This window comes from Carettochelys insculpta, chromosome 2 (genome assembly GCF_033958435.1).
Source record: "Carettochelys insculpta isolate YL-2023 chromosome 2, ASM3395843v1, whole genome shotgun sequence".
Lineage (NCBI taxonomy): Eukaryota > Metazoa > Chordata > Testudines > Carettochelyidae > Carettochelys > Carettochelys insculpta.
Window position 1 is genome coordinate 222,809,043 of NC_134138.1, and position 17,037 is coordinate 222,826,079.

Below are 17,037 nucleotides of genomic sequence, written 5' to 3' on the forward strand. Positions count from 1 at the left end.
TTCTTTGACTGTGGCAGGGCCCCTAATTCTTCCTGTTTGTCTCCCAGGCTTCTTGCATTTGGGTACAAACATTAGATAACTAGTTGATTGGCCTACATGCGCCTTTTGAATCAGGGGTCCTCTGTTGTTCCTTCCTCCTTCCCCACGTACTTCAGGGCTTTTGTCACCATCCCCTGATGAACCTATTTTAAAGCCCTCCTCACTAGGTTTGTAAACCTGTCTGCAAAGGTGCTCTTTCCTCTCTTTGTTAGCTGGATCCCATCTCTTCCTGTCAATCATTGTTCCCAAAACAGAACTCAATGGTCAAAGAAACCAAATCCCTCTCTCCGGCACCACCTGTGCAGCCGCACATTTACTTTCGTGATTTGACAGTCTCTACCTGGACCCCTTCCTTCAAAAGGGAGGATGGACGAGAACACCATTTGCACTTCATATCCCTTGACCTTCCTTCCCAGAGTTACATAATCTGCAGTGATCTGTTCAAGGTCATTCTTTGCTGTATCATTAGTTCCTACATGAAGAAGTAGAAAGTGGTACTAATCTGCAGCTTTGATGATTTTTAGAAGTCTCTCTGTCACATTCTGCATTCTAGCTCCTGGTAAGCAGCAAACTTCCCGAGATTCCAGGTCTGGATGGCAGATGGATGTCTCTGTCCCTCATAGAAAGTAGTCCCCAACCACCACCACCCATCTTCTTCTCGTGGGGGCCATGGTCATAGAAATCCCACCCCTAGGACTACGTACCCCATGCCTTCCAGTCAGTGGGGTCTTATTCTGACATGTTACCTAAGAGGTCTCTGCCACAGCATTCTCCACTGTATCACCTGTGTGGAGAGCCTGAAGGCGGTTGCTTACCTCCACCGGAACTGGAGATACATGAATTTGCTTCTTCTTCGAGAGGTTACATACTTCCAGTGTTCTTCTTTGCTTTGTACTGCCCTCACTGGTTGCTCAGCCTGCTGTGCTGCAGTACTAAATGCTGCCTTCTGTTGAGAAAGTCTTTGTGTTTTCTAATGGACCAGAGGGTTGATATTTGCACCTCAGATCCTCTAATCTTTTCTTCCAAGATGGCAACCAGCTTGAATTTGGTACATACAAAATCCCTTCTGTCTTGCAGGAGGAAGGAAAACAGCACATGCTGCGCAGGTCACACCAGCTGACTTGTCAGTAGACTTGTCACTATCCATTTTTCCCTTTCTTCTGAGAATTCCCTCCGATGATATTACTGCCACCTTGAAAGGCAGAAGAGAAACACAACTATAAAGAAAGAGACAAATAATAATATGGGGCTCCCCCCAAGGCGGACTACCAGGCAAACTCCCCTGTTGACAACACCTGTTTGCAGCTCCCAGCTGATCACGCTCCTGCTTGTCACTTAGCCTCTGGTGTTTAAAGCCTTCTCTCCTTTGGTCCCTCCTGGTGAGCCATGGGGGAGGGGCTCAATCACTCACACACACACTAACTGCCACAGTAGCTGAGCTCAATCAGTAACTGAAATTCAGATTCAAATTCAGCAATTCAAATTCACACAATCAGCCTTAACTGAAATTCTAATTCAATTTCAGAAACTCATATTCACACAGACAATGAGTTTGGCAAACCATGTAGCAGACTATATTGCCTTCCTTCTGCGCTGCTGCTGATGGAGGAGTTGTCATCCAGGTTGGGTACCTGATGAGTTGCCACTGATTCCCAGCCACCCCTCTTAGAAAGCAATGCTGCCAGCAGCAATGACACAGAAGGGAGGGAGGCAATACCATACCAGGCCATCCTTCCTTCTATGCTGCTACTGGCAACAGTACTGACCTTCCATCTGCCCCGGTTGAAAGACAGAGCTCCCACCAGCAATAGCGCAGAAGAAAGAGCGGCAATAATATCCAATGCCACCCTTCCTTTTGCACTTCTGCTGGTGGTGGCACTGCCTTCTGAGGTAGGCTCCTGGCCAGTGGTGCTCTCTGGCCACCCTGTTTGGAAGGCAGCACTGCAACCAGTCGTGGTGCAGAAGGAAGCATTGCAAATCCATACCCAACTGCACACCCTTCTGTCGGTAGCATCACTGATGTCCGAGCAAGGTGGTCAGACAGTACTGGCCGCTCACAGGACACCCAGCTGGGAAGTCAGTACCACCACCAGCAGTGGCAGAGAATTAAGAGTGACAATACCATACCATGCCACCCTTCCTTCTGTGCTGCTGCTAGCTGTGACACGGGCATCTGAGCTGTCCAACAAGCCAGGGGCCACTGCTCTCAGGTCACCCAACTCAGCAGGCAGCCCCACCACCAGCAACAATGCAGAAGGAAGGGAGGCAATACCATATTCAAACCTTCCTTCTGTGCTCTTGCTCATGGTAGCACTGACTTCTGAGCTGGGTGCCCTGCTGATGGCCACTGCTCTGCTGCAGCCCAGATCCAAAGGCAGTGTGCCACCACCAACAGCAGTGCCGAAGGAAGAGAAACAATATCCTACCATGCTCCCCTTCCTTCTGTGCTGCAGCTGGCAGTGGCACTGCCATCTGAGCTAGGTGCCCAGAGAGCAGCCACTGCTCAGCCACCCAACTTGGAAAGCTAGGGAAAAGAAATCACAGACATTTCTTTACTATTTACAAAATCTGTCCAGAGGAAGATCTGAGGACCAAAAGAGAGGTCATGGCTGTGAAAACCTGGACAGATAGCAACCTAACTCATAATCCCCCTACACTAGCCTTTTGGGTTGGAAGCCCTGGTTGGAAAAATGCTGCACTTGAGGATTCTGCAGTGACTTTAAGGTCCAACATGGCCAAAGTTTTCTGGCTGATTGTTTCCTACCATTTCCACTGAATAGGTCATAGAGAAGACCCTACGAAATTCATCACGCAGTCTCATCAATTCCACAGCCAGAGGTTTTCCAAATTGATCAATTTCACAATTTCAGATGTTGACATTTAAATTTTCATGGTGTTCTAACCATGCAGATCCAGACCCAAAACAGGATTGTGTGTGATAGTGTGATGGAGAGTTTGCAAAGTTGATGTGTGTGGTGGTGGGGGGCGGGTCCCAAGAGTGCCACCTTCAGTTTTGTGCTGCCTTCAGGGCAGGGATAGAGTAGTTTCCACTCTCATTTCTTCCCTGCCTCTCAAAGTGGCTCTGATCTCCCCACCAAGAATGACTATGTAGCGGAAAGACAACTCTCATCCCTCTCCAGCCTAGCCAGACTAGCAGCTGGGTGCCCCAGACTCCTAGCAGCATGGGGAGATCAGATTTTATTATGCAAGGTAAGATTTCATAGTCCATGACACATTTTTCATGGCTGTGAAATTGATAGGGCCCTAGCCACGTTCTCCTGGGCCTTTTTCTCTGCAATGGTCTGCACTGGATGGTAGACTCCATTGCAGTGTTCTGGCAATGCAGTGGACACCAAAGGGTGGTCTTCACTTCATTGTATTTTCTGCTTCTTTTCTTTCCAGCCTCATGGATTAAGGGTGCTGGCAGCCCGAGCTCAGGTTCTGGTGGTAAAAGGCATGATGAGGAGGCCCTCTTGGTCTTTTCAAGTCTTCAGTGGGTTTGTGTGGTACAGCCTCTGTCTCGCTTCTCTTCCCTGTATAGTGCATTTCATTATCAACTGCCCTTGCCCTGTTTATAACCTGCCATTTGGCCAGCATTTTCTTCCAAGGTGGACAGGAACAACAAACTCTCTCCTGGTTTAAATTCTCACATTTGGGCCCATTTTTGTCATCCTGTCCCTGGTTCTGAGATTTCAGCGCATTTGCCCAAAACAAACTGCATGCCTGACCTTTGTTCCCTTGGTTAGCCTTGCCCAGCGTGACTCACCGCTGGGAGGGCCTGACCCAGGCCAGTGGGCTTTAAAAGCCAGAGGCAAGGGTGACCAGGGGAGCAAAGTGGACAGGGGAGTTTAAGAGGAAGTTTGGGAGAGAGTTTGACAGAGGGAGGCCTACAATGGTTAGGAGGACCCGTAACACCTCTGCCAGTACTACTACTGTCTCCTCCCCCTCTGCCTTTAGCCAGACAGACTGCCTGACCATGGATGTCTCTATCCAGATCCTGGTGTGGCTTTGCAGGGACTGTGGCTTGCAATTCCCACTCACTGATATCCAGGGTGGGGGGACCATCCAGTGCAAAAGGTGCCTGCTGGTGGAATCTTTCAGGCAGCAGGTGGGAGAGCTACAGGAGGAGGTAGACAGGTTGAGGAGTATCCGACTCCACAAGCAGTTCCTGGATTGTATTCATGTGGAGACAGCTGAGGTAACTGTCCCAGTACACAGGACAGCTGATAAACCACTAGTGGAGGAGGAGCTAGGTCAGGGTGGACACTGGCAGCTTGTGACTTCTGGCAGTGCTCCACTTAGGAAGGAACAATCAGTTTTACACATACAGAATGGGGAGTGACTGTCTAGGAATTGCCTAGGGAGGTTGTGGAATCTGCATTGCTGGAGATCTTTAAGAACAGGTTAGATAGATGTCTATTAGGGGTGGTTTAGACAGTACTTGGTCCTGCCATTGGGGCAGGGGGCTGAACTCAAGGGCCTCTAGAGGTCCCTTCCAGTCCTAGTATTGTGTGATTCTGTGAAATATATTAGAAACAAGAGGAAGACCAGGGACAGGGTAGGGCCATTGCTCAGTGAGGAGATAGAAACAGTAACAGGGAACTTGGAAATGGCAGAGATGCTTAATGACCTCTTTGTTGCTCCACTTGGGAAGCAACAGTCAGTTTCACACATACAGAATGGGGAGAGACTGTCTAGGAATGTCTACAGCAGAAAGAGATCTAGGGGTTATAGTGCACCACAAGCTAAATATGAGTCAACAGTGTGATGCTGTTGCAAAAAAAGCAAACATGATTCTGGGATGCATTAACAGCTGTGCTGTAAACAGGACACGAGAAGTCATTGTTCCGCTGTACTCTGCACTGGTTAGGCCTCAGCTGGAGTATTGTGTCCAGTTCTGGGCACTGCAGTTCAAGAAAGATGTGGAGAAATTAGAGAGGGTCCAGAGAAGAGAGACAAGAATGATTAAAGGTCTAGAGAATGTGACCTATGAAGAAAGGCTGAAAGAATTGGGCTTGTTTAGTTTGGAAAAGAGAAGATTGAGGGGGGACATGATAGCGGTTTTCAGGTATCTAAACGGGTGTCATAAGGAGGAGGGATAAAACTTGTTCTTTTTGGCCTCTGAGGATAGAACAAGAGGCAATGGACTTCAACTGCAGCAAGGGAGGTTTAGATTGGACATTAGGAAAAAGTTCCTAACTGTCAGGGTGGTCAAACACTGGAATAAATTGCCAAGGGAGGTTGTGGAATCTCCATCGCTGGAGATATTTAAGAACATGTTAGATAGATGTCTATCAGGGATGGTCTTGACAGTACTTGGTCCTGCCATTGGGGTAGGGGGCTGGACTCAATGGCTTCTCAAGGTCCCTTCCAGTCCTAGTATCCTATGATTCTATGAAACCTTCAGGTACTCCAAGTTTTCCCTCTTATAGAGTACAGGTTGTACCATGCTGGTTGTCCTGGGGCCTGGCTCTTCCCATGCCTTATGGAGAAGATCTAAGATCCTGTGTGGGCTTCCATATAGGAGTTCCAGTAGGGATAAGGAGAGGCATGGGATCAAACAGTCTGAATGATGGGCAGCTGAGTCTCTGGTCCTCCAGCCACTTCATTAGTTGAGTTCCAGATTAACAGGGTGCAACACAATGTACAGTCCAACGTCTCCACAAAAGAGAGACTCTGCAGACTACCTCTTATTCCTGTGAACAGCTCAGGGCTTATCATGTCTCTACCCTCTCCTCCTCCCCAGTGGAGGGAAAAGAAGTCTGGGTACCGTCCACAAAAGCGGGGGCGGGGATGCGGTTGAGGTGGGACCCTAGATCTATAGCGTCACTCTCACTCTCTCCTTTTCATCTCATCCAGAAATCCACTGCACTGAGTGGCACCAGCACAGTGAGATGAGACAGCCGGTCCTGAGAAGGACCAATGAAGGAGAGGTGCCTGACCAGACCAGCAAGATGATGTCCCTGAATGGGGAGGTGAGTCAAGGTCCTCAGCAATCGCTGTTCTTGCTGACCTAATCATCCACCATGACTGACCAGCTGTTGGGTATCCAGAAGACTTGAGAAATGCTAACATTGCTGCAATCTTTAAGAAAGGAGATTAGTTGCTGAGGGAACCCTATCATGGCAGCCTTATGGTTTAATTCAGAGAGGACATTCTATGAGTAAAGAGTGGCATGGAAGAAGATACCAAAACAAGCGTGAGAAACGGCAGATGAGGTTGGTGGAGCAGAAGAGGAAAGGACAATGCATTGAGAAACAAGATCAGATAACTAGGAAATGTTAGAGATATGAAGGGTCTTGAAGGGTAAGACAAGATATTTAAATCTGATGTGGTTAGAAGAGGAGACTGGGTAACGTGTTTTGAGTAATGAAAGATAGTAGAAGTTGATATGAGCAAGCCCAGGAAATCCTCCGTTCCAGCAACATTTGGCATTATTTAGTGCAGGTTTAAATTCCCAGATCCAGCATTCTCTCATCCAGCAACATCCGTGGTTCTGCAGGACCATGGATCTTCCAGCACCAGAGACTCCCAGGACTGAGAGGAAGAAGAACCAGCCAGACCAGTAGCAGAAGCCCAGGGCAGGGCAGCCACAGCTGGTCTGGTGGTAAAGGTGGGGGCAGGGGACAGCAGCAGCCAGGGAGCCCAGGCTGGGAGCAGCAGTGAGAGACGCTCACCCTGGGCCAGGAGCAGTGGCCAGAGCTTGCCAAAAGACAAAGCTGCAGCCCAGGGAAGCCACAGCCAGGGCTGGATGGAAAGCCCCAGGCCAGGGAGCTGTGACTCATGGCAGCTCATTGCTGGGGCCAGGAGGTAAGCCACAGCCCAGGGAAGCTGCAGCTGGGGCGGAGTGGCTGGGACCACCAGCTGGTGTCCAGGGAGCCTCCGAGGGTCAGGGGAGTCAGGGAGCCATGGGCAAGAGTGGGGAGGAGAGCCCACAAGCAGGAGCTAGTGGCCACAAGGGGGCAGAATTGACCTCTACTGGTCCAGCAAAATCCCTGGTCCAGGATCACTCAGGTCCTGAGGGTGCCATACTAGGAAGGTTGAACTTGTAGGTCTAAAGGAAGGAATGGTAAAAGCTCGTAATTTCATGAATACACACTAGAGCTCTTTTTTTCTTTTCCCAAAAACTTGTTTTCCTCAAACATTTGCTATGAGTGTGACACTACTGTACACTGGCAAAGCCAGTAGAGTGTACAAGATCTATAAGATGAGTCTCAACAATGCAATAACTTATACATACAAACAGTAGCACTTTCATGCTTTCCAAGTTGAGTACTAAGTAACTTACAAGGAAGTATGTAGCAAGGATGAGCAAATAAAGATCTCTGTTAGCAGTTCTACTTCTGGAAATAAGAAGCTCTGAGAAACTGTAAGAGAAAGTACCACCAGACGGCAGAAAACCTCACCATAGGTCAGGACTCAAGACAAAATAACTTGGGAAAGCAAATGAAACTTGTAGGTACCATAAAGCTAATCGGGATATTATCGGAGTTAAACAAAAAGTCTTGTTTGAAATTAAACATTTTGTTTAGGTTTGGAGCATTTAACTTTTTAATTTAAAAATCTATATGAAGGAAATTTTTAAACAAAAAATCACTGCATGCTGAACATTTGAAATACATTGTCAGAAATGTCAAATTGAATCAGCTGAAGTTTGTTCCTTTGTTTGTTCATTCTGTACTGTAAGGCTACATCTACACAAGAAGCCTCTGTTGACAGGAGTGACTGTCAGAACGGATTTCCCAGCAAAATGTCTGATGACAGATTGTGTCTCCATGTAAAAGCAGATAAAAAGAACAATCCACTCTGTTGACAGAGAGCAGAGAGCAGCCAGAATGCTTGGCCCTCTCTCGACAGAACAGCTAACTGGAAGCTCTGGAAACAAGTCTGCCCAGTGAACCGGAAGCCCTGTCTGTCAACAAAAGGGCCCTGAAGTATCTACACAGCTGTTTTGTTAACAGAACACTGTAGAGAGAGGCATTATACTTTAACAGGGACATGTATAACGCTGCTGGCAGATGTGTCAGGTTCTGTTGACAAACTGTTCACAAAGCACATTTTGTGTGTAGACGTGCCGTGGTTTTTCCCAACAAAAGCCCAGTTTTGCTGGGGAAAGCTTCTCGTCTAGACATAGCCACAGAGTCATGGTACTGGAAGGAACCTTGAGAGGTTATCTTGTCCAGTCTTCTGAACTTATGGCAGGACCAAACACAATCTACACCAATCCTGACAGGCTTTTGTCTAACCGTCTCTTAAAAATCTCCAAGGATCAAGATTGCACAGCCTCCATAGGCAACTATGTAATTAGATGGAATCATATTCCTATGCACAAAGAGACAAAATGCCTTATGTGCCTTTTTCTGAGTGTTGTGGACCCACCTGTAATCCTAAGCATCCAGTACATCTTCCTGCAGTAAACGCTTTTGTAATTTATAAGCTTTAAGCTTATGACCTGGCATAAAGTTCGCCAGCCTAATCCAACTGCTTTTGTGAATATAATCTTGATATATTATGGAGGTGGTGTTAGCACAGCAGTTTAACCTTACCAATTTTTTTTAAAAATGAGAAGTGTGATGGTTAACTAAGATCCCTGCCTAGAAAATGCAAATTGGTTCTGTCACCTGTTGGATTGCCCCCAGTGGATCCCTCCCTTAAAACGATGAGGAGAAGGTGTAAAATGAAACAAAGGAGAGTGTCATTTAGAGATTTTGGCACAATATAGGGAGATGGAAAAACTGTGAAATATTAATAATCAAAAAACAAAACAACAGTGATACAGTGAATTGATATGGGGCGTGAAGCCCAGACCTATGTGCTCAGATCTCTTGGTCTAATAAAGGTGAGTTACCCTTTCATAGAAACCTTAGTACTGTCGGCCCATGGTGGCTGCCACAGAGAAATTGATCAGGACCTTCTGTCTATGGGCACTATCCAAGCCTATGGGGAGGATCGCTGAGGAGACCCTGTATTTCTGGACCCACAAAAGTAGAATCTCTAGCTGATGGTATTCGTAGGTAAGTGCACCAGTGTAAGGATGGTGAGGTATGGTGATCTTTTTTTTCTTTTCTCTTCCAGGTTCTGATGGCTTCCTCAGTGACGTTATGGTGACAAGAAAAGAACCCACATATTGCTGCCTCTAGGGTGAACATTAGGACCATGCACTTCTCACAGTCCTTGTATAGTCTCTTAAGGTGGGAACCTTCTGCACCAAAGGTGGGAAAAGCCTGTTTAGTCCGATTTCCCAGCTATTCCTGGAAATGAGTGTCCAAAGTGGGAAAATACCCAAGGTTAATGGTTACAGATGCCATCATATACAAACAATCACTAATTACCTTAATCAGAAATAGCTAATCATGCAAATTAGGTAGCCATGACAAACACAATAGCAATCCCTTCTTGGGGGACACTGGAAACTAACTAGGTCCAATGTCATCAAATACCCAAAGCGGCAATTTGTAAGGCAGGGGTGTCCAATACATATGCCACTCGCCACATGTGGTGAACAGGACACTGCATGGTAGTGAACACGGGGACAGCGAACCCATGGCTCTCAAGACACATACGGCTCTTGCAGCCTTAAATGCGGCTGCTCCTGAGACCCACATGTGGAGAATGCTGTCTACCTGCTCCGTGCATGCCCCCCACCACTTAGTGGGAGAAGCACATGGTAGCAGTGGCTCTGATGAGTCGCTGGCATTGAATTAGAAGGGGGAGGTGGGGCTGGAGATGCCATTTTGAAATTTTGGCCAAGTGTGGCCACAGCCTATAAAAGGAAGTCTTAATAAGTCTTCTAATGTAGCATGAAAGACAGTCCACCACAGATAGATAAAAGACACCTGTAAATAAATCAATTATTTAATCCCTAATGCATCACTTAACAACACAATGCAATTTGATTAAGCCTGTCATGAGAGAGCTGAACACATTAGATTCCCACTACTATCAAAATTGCCCTTTTGTAAATTGTAAATACACATTTTGAGTGTCACCTCAAAGTTCTTGTTTTAGAGTTCAATAGAAGGCTTTGAAAGACTTCTTTCTGTTCTACTCTGTATTACTACCATCTACACTATGCAGCAACTCTGGAAAGAAGCTGAGTGTCTTGAAAACGTGTATTCAGCAGCATGTTGTACGGAGGTGAGACATGGGTGATAATGAAAGATTCAAAGAGAAGGATACTGGCATTCATGAGGAGTTGTTATAGAAAGATCCTGAGAACAGGATGGATGCAGAAGGTCTCTAATGAGGAATTATATGGGAAGATACAGCCAAAAGAGAACCTACTGCGAAAGAGTAACAGAGAGAAACAGCTGAGCTGGCTTTTATATTCAAATGCGGCACACTAACATGTGGTTTGAACCAGGATTGGAACTTTCTGAGTCACTATAAAGGCTCGTGTGCATACTTGGCTTAATCTAATTTTTGACCTTCCTCCTGCACCCCTCCACTCTCTGATTTGCTCACCTTGATCATTTTTTTCTGATTTGTCCTTGCTTACTGTTTTTGGTTCTCTGTGCCTTAAATATTGAGTCTGTTCTGGTCTGGCTATGGTCTGAAGAAGTGGGTCTGTCCCACAAAAGCTCACCTAATGAACTATTTTGCTAGTCTTTAGAGTGCTACTTGACTGCTTTTTGTCTACTGTGGAAGGTTATACAATGGAAGTCACAGCTATTTGGGCATATCTGCAGAATGAACAACAAGCAAAAAGTCAAAACCCTGGTATTTGGCATAATTTGAACAGAAGAGGCAGACCCCACAGAGAATGGGTAGATGATACAGTAGATTGATGCGGAGCTAGTCTACTGAAACTAAGACACTCTGCACTGGACAGGAAAAAAATGGAAAGAGAGGCATCAGAGGCATCAGAGACCAACAGGCACTGAGCCCATGGTTGTTGCTGATGATCACAACACTATGCAGCTAAAGTGGCCCAGCTCCAACGGATGCATCAGCATCAATTTAGCAGTTCTTGTGAAGACATACTAAACTGATGGGAGGGTATTCTTCTACCAATTTCTGTACTCCACTTCCCTGAGAAGCATAAGATAAGTTTGCAGTGGGAGGATGTCTCTCATTAACACAGCAGAGTGTAGACACTCTGGCGAGTGGATCTAATTCATTGACTTCAGCTATGTTATTCACATAACTGAAGTAGTGTTGTTTCAATCCATTTATTATGGTAGTATAGATCAAACCTTTAGGGTGTAGCCTCAGCTTCCAGGAACACCGCTTGACTTGCTATTAGCTTCCAGGGTGGATAAAGGAACCTCTCAGCTAAGCACTCAGCTTTTCAATATCTCATCAGATGACCTTTTATCTTCTAAACAAAGTCTCCATCTTTACTGCCTCAGCTGACTTTTCTTCTAATGCAAACTTCCAGACTGTTCATGGGCAACTGGTATATGATCACAATAACTTTCTTTGGCACATGCCTCCAGTTATCTCATCGAAGGATCAAGCCTCCAACCTTTATATTGGCACTTTCTTTTATTAGGAAAGTTGCTGTGTAATATATTTGGCAAATCCATAATTCCTGCGGAGTTTATAATTCACCTACAGTACCACTTCCTGTAATTTTTTTTATATATTGCCTGGCTTGGTAGACATATCAGGCAAGAATTATATGTTTTCTTATACAACTGAAATAAATAACTGCTTTGAAATATAAGCCTTTAGAAGGGCTTAATTGTGCCTATAATGATAAAATTATACCAACCTTAATGTCAAGAGAGCATAAAAATGAAGGCCTCGTTCAGAATAAATAAGAATCGCAAACTTCAGTCCAGATGTCCAGTTTTACCATTTTAAAACATCAATCCCTTTGTTTGCCTTTTATATTGTGAAATCTATTGATAATTATATCTAGCTCCTTCTTTTGCTGGAACCAAGCTTGTCACCTGTGTGATAATCTTTCCTAGGCCAGCTACAGTTTGGGCTTTTTTTTTTTTTTTTGCAAGTTGTGGAATTTTCAATTATCAGAGGGGGCAGGACTCTCAGGTGGAGCTCTGATTTTGAAGTGTGCCACAGTTAAACCAAAAAAAGCAAAATGAAGCCTCAAAGAGGGAATGGCAAGCCTTTAATGTGACAGTATAAAAGCAAGTAATCAAGCTTAAGATATTGGGAAAGCTGGAGATATGGATGGGATACAGAAGGATGTAACTATGCCTAAGAAGAATGAGCAGCTGTAATGGTACAAGGGTTAGGTTTAGTGAGTAGAAGACAGCAAAGAGAAGGTAACATACCAATATTTAGATAAGCATTTAAATGTTCTGGGTTTAGTCCAGATTTTGAGGTTAATCCCTTCCCATTAATATTGGAATGATTCAATTTAAAAGTGACTGGAAACTTGGACAGAAACAAAACAAGTAAATATAGCCATATTTCCTTTTTCACTTACAAAAAATGTCAGTAGCACACACGCACCAGAAACTCGAAAGAGCACAAATGCAAGAGACAGTCCCTTTTTCCCTTGCCTACTCAAAAACACGTGCACTTTATAACTATCCATCACGGTTGTCAGAATGTGCAAAGTACTTTCTAAAGCACTTGATTGTAAAACTTCAGCATTACCTTCACAGTACAGTGATTCTCCCCTTCAATTTAAAAGGCAGATTAGCACAGAAAATGCAGGTCAGGAAGACCTGGTGCTTCATGCTACTTGCTGCCCTTTGTGCTGCTTGAATTTGGCTGGTACCAAGAGGTTAGCATAAGTTGGACCAGCCACAGAAGCTGCTTTTACCCAAACTCACCCAGCCTATGAGCTGTTTTGCAGCCTGAATCCACCTCAGCAAGGACAACCAGTTGCATGCTGGGATCGACTGCCTCATCCTGTCTTGTCAGCCCTCTTCCCAACTGGGGACTAAGTGGAAGGCAGGGCAATATAATGCCACTTCAATCAGTCCTACTCTGCTGCAGCATAAGGGGAATTCTCTCCAAGCCCATAAGATCCCCTTATGCTGCCCAAGCAATATATGGGGACCTGAGTGCAGGGACAGAATTAGCCCCAATGATTCTCTATTTTTGCCTACTCTAACTACTTTGCGTGGGTAAACAGCATTGGCCCCTAAAACAAGTTGAAGTTACTGTAAAAGCACTTGGGTGCAGTATGAAATAGAGTGGGGTTTTTTTGCAGACTGATTGAGTAATTATTTATTTCCTGTTCTGCCTATTTTAAAATGCACATACCCAAGCTGACAAATCAGCTTCCCAAGACAGATCTCTTACCTTCTCTACAGTGTTGCCATGGCATTGTTGATTGCTTCAGCAAAATATGGTGTATAGTTTAGATGTGTCACTTTAATTCAGTCCTCGAGTTCCCTGCTGTAGAAAAGTCACTTCTTGATTTTCTGAAGAGCAACAATTGACAGAAGTTCTTAAATTGCATTGTGTTGTACCTGGAAAAGAACAGGAATGATACCGGGGGCTTTGTTGAAGTCTATACTATAGTGATTTGGGAGGCTGGCTAGTTCACGACAACAGTGCTTTGGGCCGTGGGTTAAAATCTAGAGCTGGCTGAAAAGGACAAAAGATTTTTATCATTTGATGAGGTGGGTCTAGTTCCCATTTGACAGGTGTTGAAATCATAAAACCTTCCATCACAACCTGCAATTTTGGCTGTTCTTTCAGCAGACTGTGCTACACGCTCTGTCGTGTATTGTTATATGTTACCTTCTCTCAACAGCTGCATGGAGAAGATGGGAAAGATATGTGCCTCAGTTTACTTGCTTGATGTTACTCTGATTGCATAGCATTAAATTGAAGGAGGCTGTTAGGGTGCAGCAAGTAGGAAATGAAGCAATGATAGAAATAAGGTATTTCCAGGAGATCATTCGGGATCCTGAAGAGAGCAATGGGTGAACTTGTTATTAAGAAATACTTACCTTCCTGTCACCATATCTGTTTTTCCAAGGCCAGAAACAAAGACCAACCCCACTCCATGCTGCTCCCTAAGCTGCTAACCCCCCCAGCCTAAAGTGAAAGGGGGAGCAAGACTGTGGAACTGAGACAGGGGCTCACCAGGATCTGTCTTTGGCCAGGGAGTCACATCCCATCCCATGCCTTATGAAATTTGGCTTATGGACATGAATATGCACGACTTGAAGGTGATCTATGCAAGCAGGTCATGTAACGTATCATTTTGTAACTTATGAAATAATTCAACGGCCTTTTGTTATATGTGAGTGAGACCTAACAGCACTTTCTTCAGTGGTGGGTCCCATTCCCACTGACTGAACAGGCAGAGTGCGCAGCACAAAAGTTGTTGAAAGATGGTGCCAATGTGGACAGAAGCACAAGGGTTGCTGGGATGTGAAGTGATGTACAATGGGGCATTGGGACAGGATACCTGGGTCCTGTCCCACAACCCTCCCCCTTCCCACAAACCTCAGTGGCTGAAAAGGAAGAGGTGCTCTGTGGCATAGCAGTTCAGTGTGCACCAGTCCCTGTGGCTCTGCAAGTGCTGCAAATGCAGTCACACTGCTGCACTGGCAGCTGACAGTGTGAATGCACAACAGTGGTTTCCCTGCTGTGCTCTGTGAGCAGTGCTGTAACTGATGGGACTCTACATCTGCCCTTTTAGACAATGCCTTAGAGAGCCAGGGGAAAATAGCAAAACCTGTCACCTGTGGGTGTGCAATTGTAAGGGACTGCAAGGAGGAACTGTGGTAGGAATAGGAGGTGTGGCAGCCTGATAAACACATCTCAGGTAGTGTGAACCATGGAGTTCTATCCTGGGAGGAGAGTAGGTAGGGAGGGCCCTGTCACTTGGAAACAGTGCCACAGGAGAGCGATCATAGCTCAGTTCTCTCCTAACGGTCAGTCAGACGTATTAAAAGGACAGCATATGAAAGCTTGCATTGCTGCTGCACGTGGATATGAAAAAGTTTCCTTCTCCAGAGCTGTTAATGTAAGTGCCTTTCAGAGACATTAAATTCACATTCACTTTTTCTTAAAAATAAAGCTGCTGATTTTACAATTAGTTTTACAGAGCACTGCATGCATTTACATGGAAATATTTCACATCTGTACACAGTTCCTACCCAGTCTTGCACTAGGGTTTGTTATCAGTTTATCACTAGAATTTATATCCTCCATCTTTACAACAGAGTGAGTCATGTGGGTACCCACAAATATCACACCACAGAAGTAAAAGCTATAACTGTCCTGGCATTTCTTGACATTTCCACCACAGAGATGTTTAATCACTTGACAGGGGAAACGTTACTATATTTATTAATCTGCTAAGAAGCTGACGGAAATCCTACCAAGACTGAAACTTTTAGCTGTTATTCTAACAGTAGTTCTCACTGGCATAGCTGCCTAGAGTTACCCAGAGCTGAAACTGGGCATACTGTTTTTGAAACTGACAAATTCCTGCTGCAGTGCAGTTTGTCCTCCCTCTTATCTCTCTGGACCCCTGTGGCTTTTTAAATCCATAAGCTCCCACACCCACACAGGCCAGTTAAATGAATCACTTTCTTCCGCAATGAGTTCCCCTACTTCTATTAAGATTAAAAATAGATTTTTTTTTACATTGCATATAAGGAAGAATGTTACCAGACATAGGGTGAAATGAAATAGAAGGTTGCAGCCACAGAAGTAAGACTTCTCCAAATGTTACCAGTGCCCTGATCTGAAGCCCATTATAGTAAATGTAAAGAGTCCTATAGGATTCAGTGGGCTTTGGATTTTTGAGTCCAAAATGCATGTAACAATTAAACATGCCATGTAGCTCCACCCTGCCAAACTGGCTGTAAGGAGATCCTTGCCTAAGAAAATCTAAAGAGCTATATCCATGCAATCTGATTGGCATTATGTTGAGGTACAAATTTTAGCCGCTCAAAACCCAGGGAGCATCTGCATTCCCAAGGCGTTCTGTCAACAGTAAATTGACAGAACGCAGCACTTTTGTCAACAGTCTTCAGCTGCTCCCCCATGAGGCACAACGCCGCCATCAGCAGAGATCAGGTGGTAGGGAAACTTGGAGCATGCTTTTGCCCTGGGGCAATGAGGCAGTGCCTGCAACTCTCCGAGGGAATCAGGGTGCCAGTTTGTTGCCAGTATCTGGAAACTGGCAGCTGCATGCAACTTTGCATTCCTAATAAATGATACAATTCAGGATCAGTTTATGGAGCAGATTTCATCCTCACAACTGTGAGAGCTTCTCTTGGTGGAACGGACTTCCCTGATGCCCGAGGGTGGCAGAGATTTGCTATCAATTTGAACTTACAATCCATAAGGATCAGACCCTTTCCCAGACTCAGACCTCTCTGTGTTCGTCTCCAGGAGCATCATTCACACCTTCCACTGCTTCAGCCATCCAGCAGACCCAGTTTGTAGAAACAGTAAGTTTTAAGTGACTCTTGGAGAATATCCACAGAGAGTAAAATTCACAGCTGTGTGTAAAGTGAGCATAATAGCTATGTCCCTTTTAAATCCCACTTAAACTTTACTTTGAGGTCTCCAGGAGGTCTTAAGTGTTACATAAGCCTCGTGCTGGCCTTCTGTGTGATAGTCACACAGAAAGTAAATTTTTAAGTAGAAAATATTATTTTGAAAGTGAAATTTTAAATTTTAATGGCATTCAAAGAGCTGCTGTGAATTACAGAGAATTACAGACAAGTCATCTTCACTTTAGTCTCCCCAAAGATTAATACAGCAAATAAGTAATCAGTTTGCAAGCATTTAGAAGATAAGGTAATAAATAACGGTCACCTGGGATCAGTTAAGAGCAAATAATGTCAAACCACCCCAATAGCTCACATCAGCAGGTCACAAGATATGGATAGGAGAGAAGCAGTAGAGCTGGTATATCTTGACTTTCGTAAGGCTTTTGGTGCTGTCTCACATGACCTTCTCATAAACAATCTAGGGAAATCCAAACTAGATGGGGCTACTATTAGGTTGGTGTATAACTAATTGGAAAGTTGTTCCCCATAGACTAGTATTAGTAGTTCACAGTCAGGTTGGAAGGGCATATTGAGCAGGATCATGCAGGGA

The 17,037-nt window shown here is 44.9% G+C and overlaps 1 long non-coding RNA gene across 1 annotated transcript in view; it reads left to right on the plus strand.

Annotated features, from left to right (window-relative positions):
- Window positions 1-11,939, plus strand: part of LOC142007959 (uncharacterized) — a 29,115-nt gene extending 17,176 nt beyond the window's left edge. Inside the window, exons 3-4 of the long non-coding RNA XR_012644050.1 lie at window positions 5,899-6,014; window positions 9,115-11,939. This is a non-coding gene — a long non-coding RNA (uncharacterized LOC142007959). The remainder of the gene's footprint in view (window positions 1-5,898; window positions 6,015-9,114) is intronic.
- The last annotated feature ends 5,098 nt before the right edge of the window (window positions 11,940-17,037 follow it).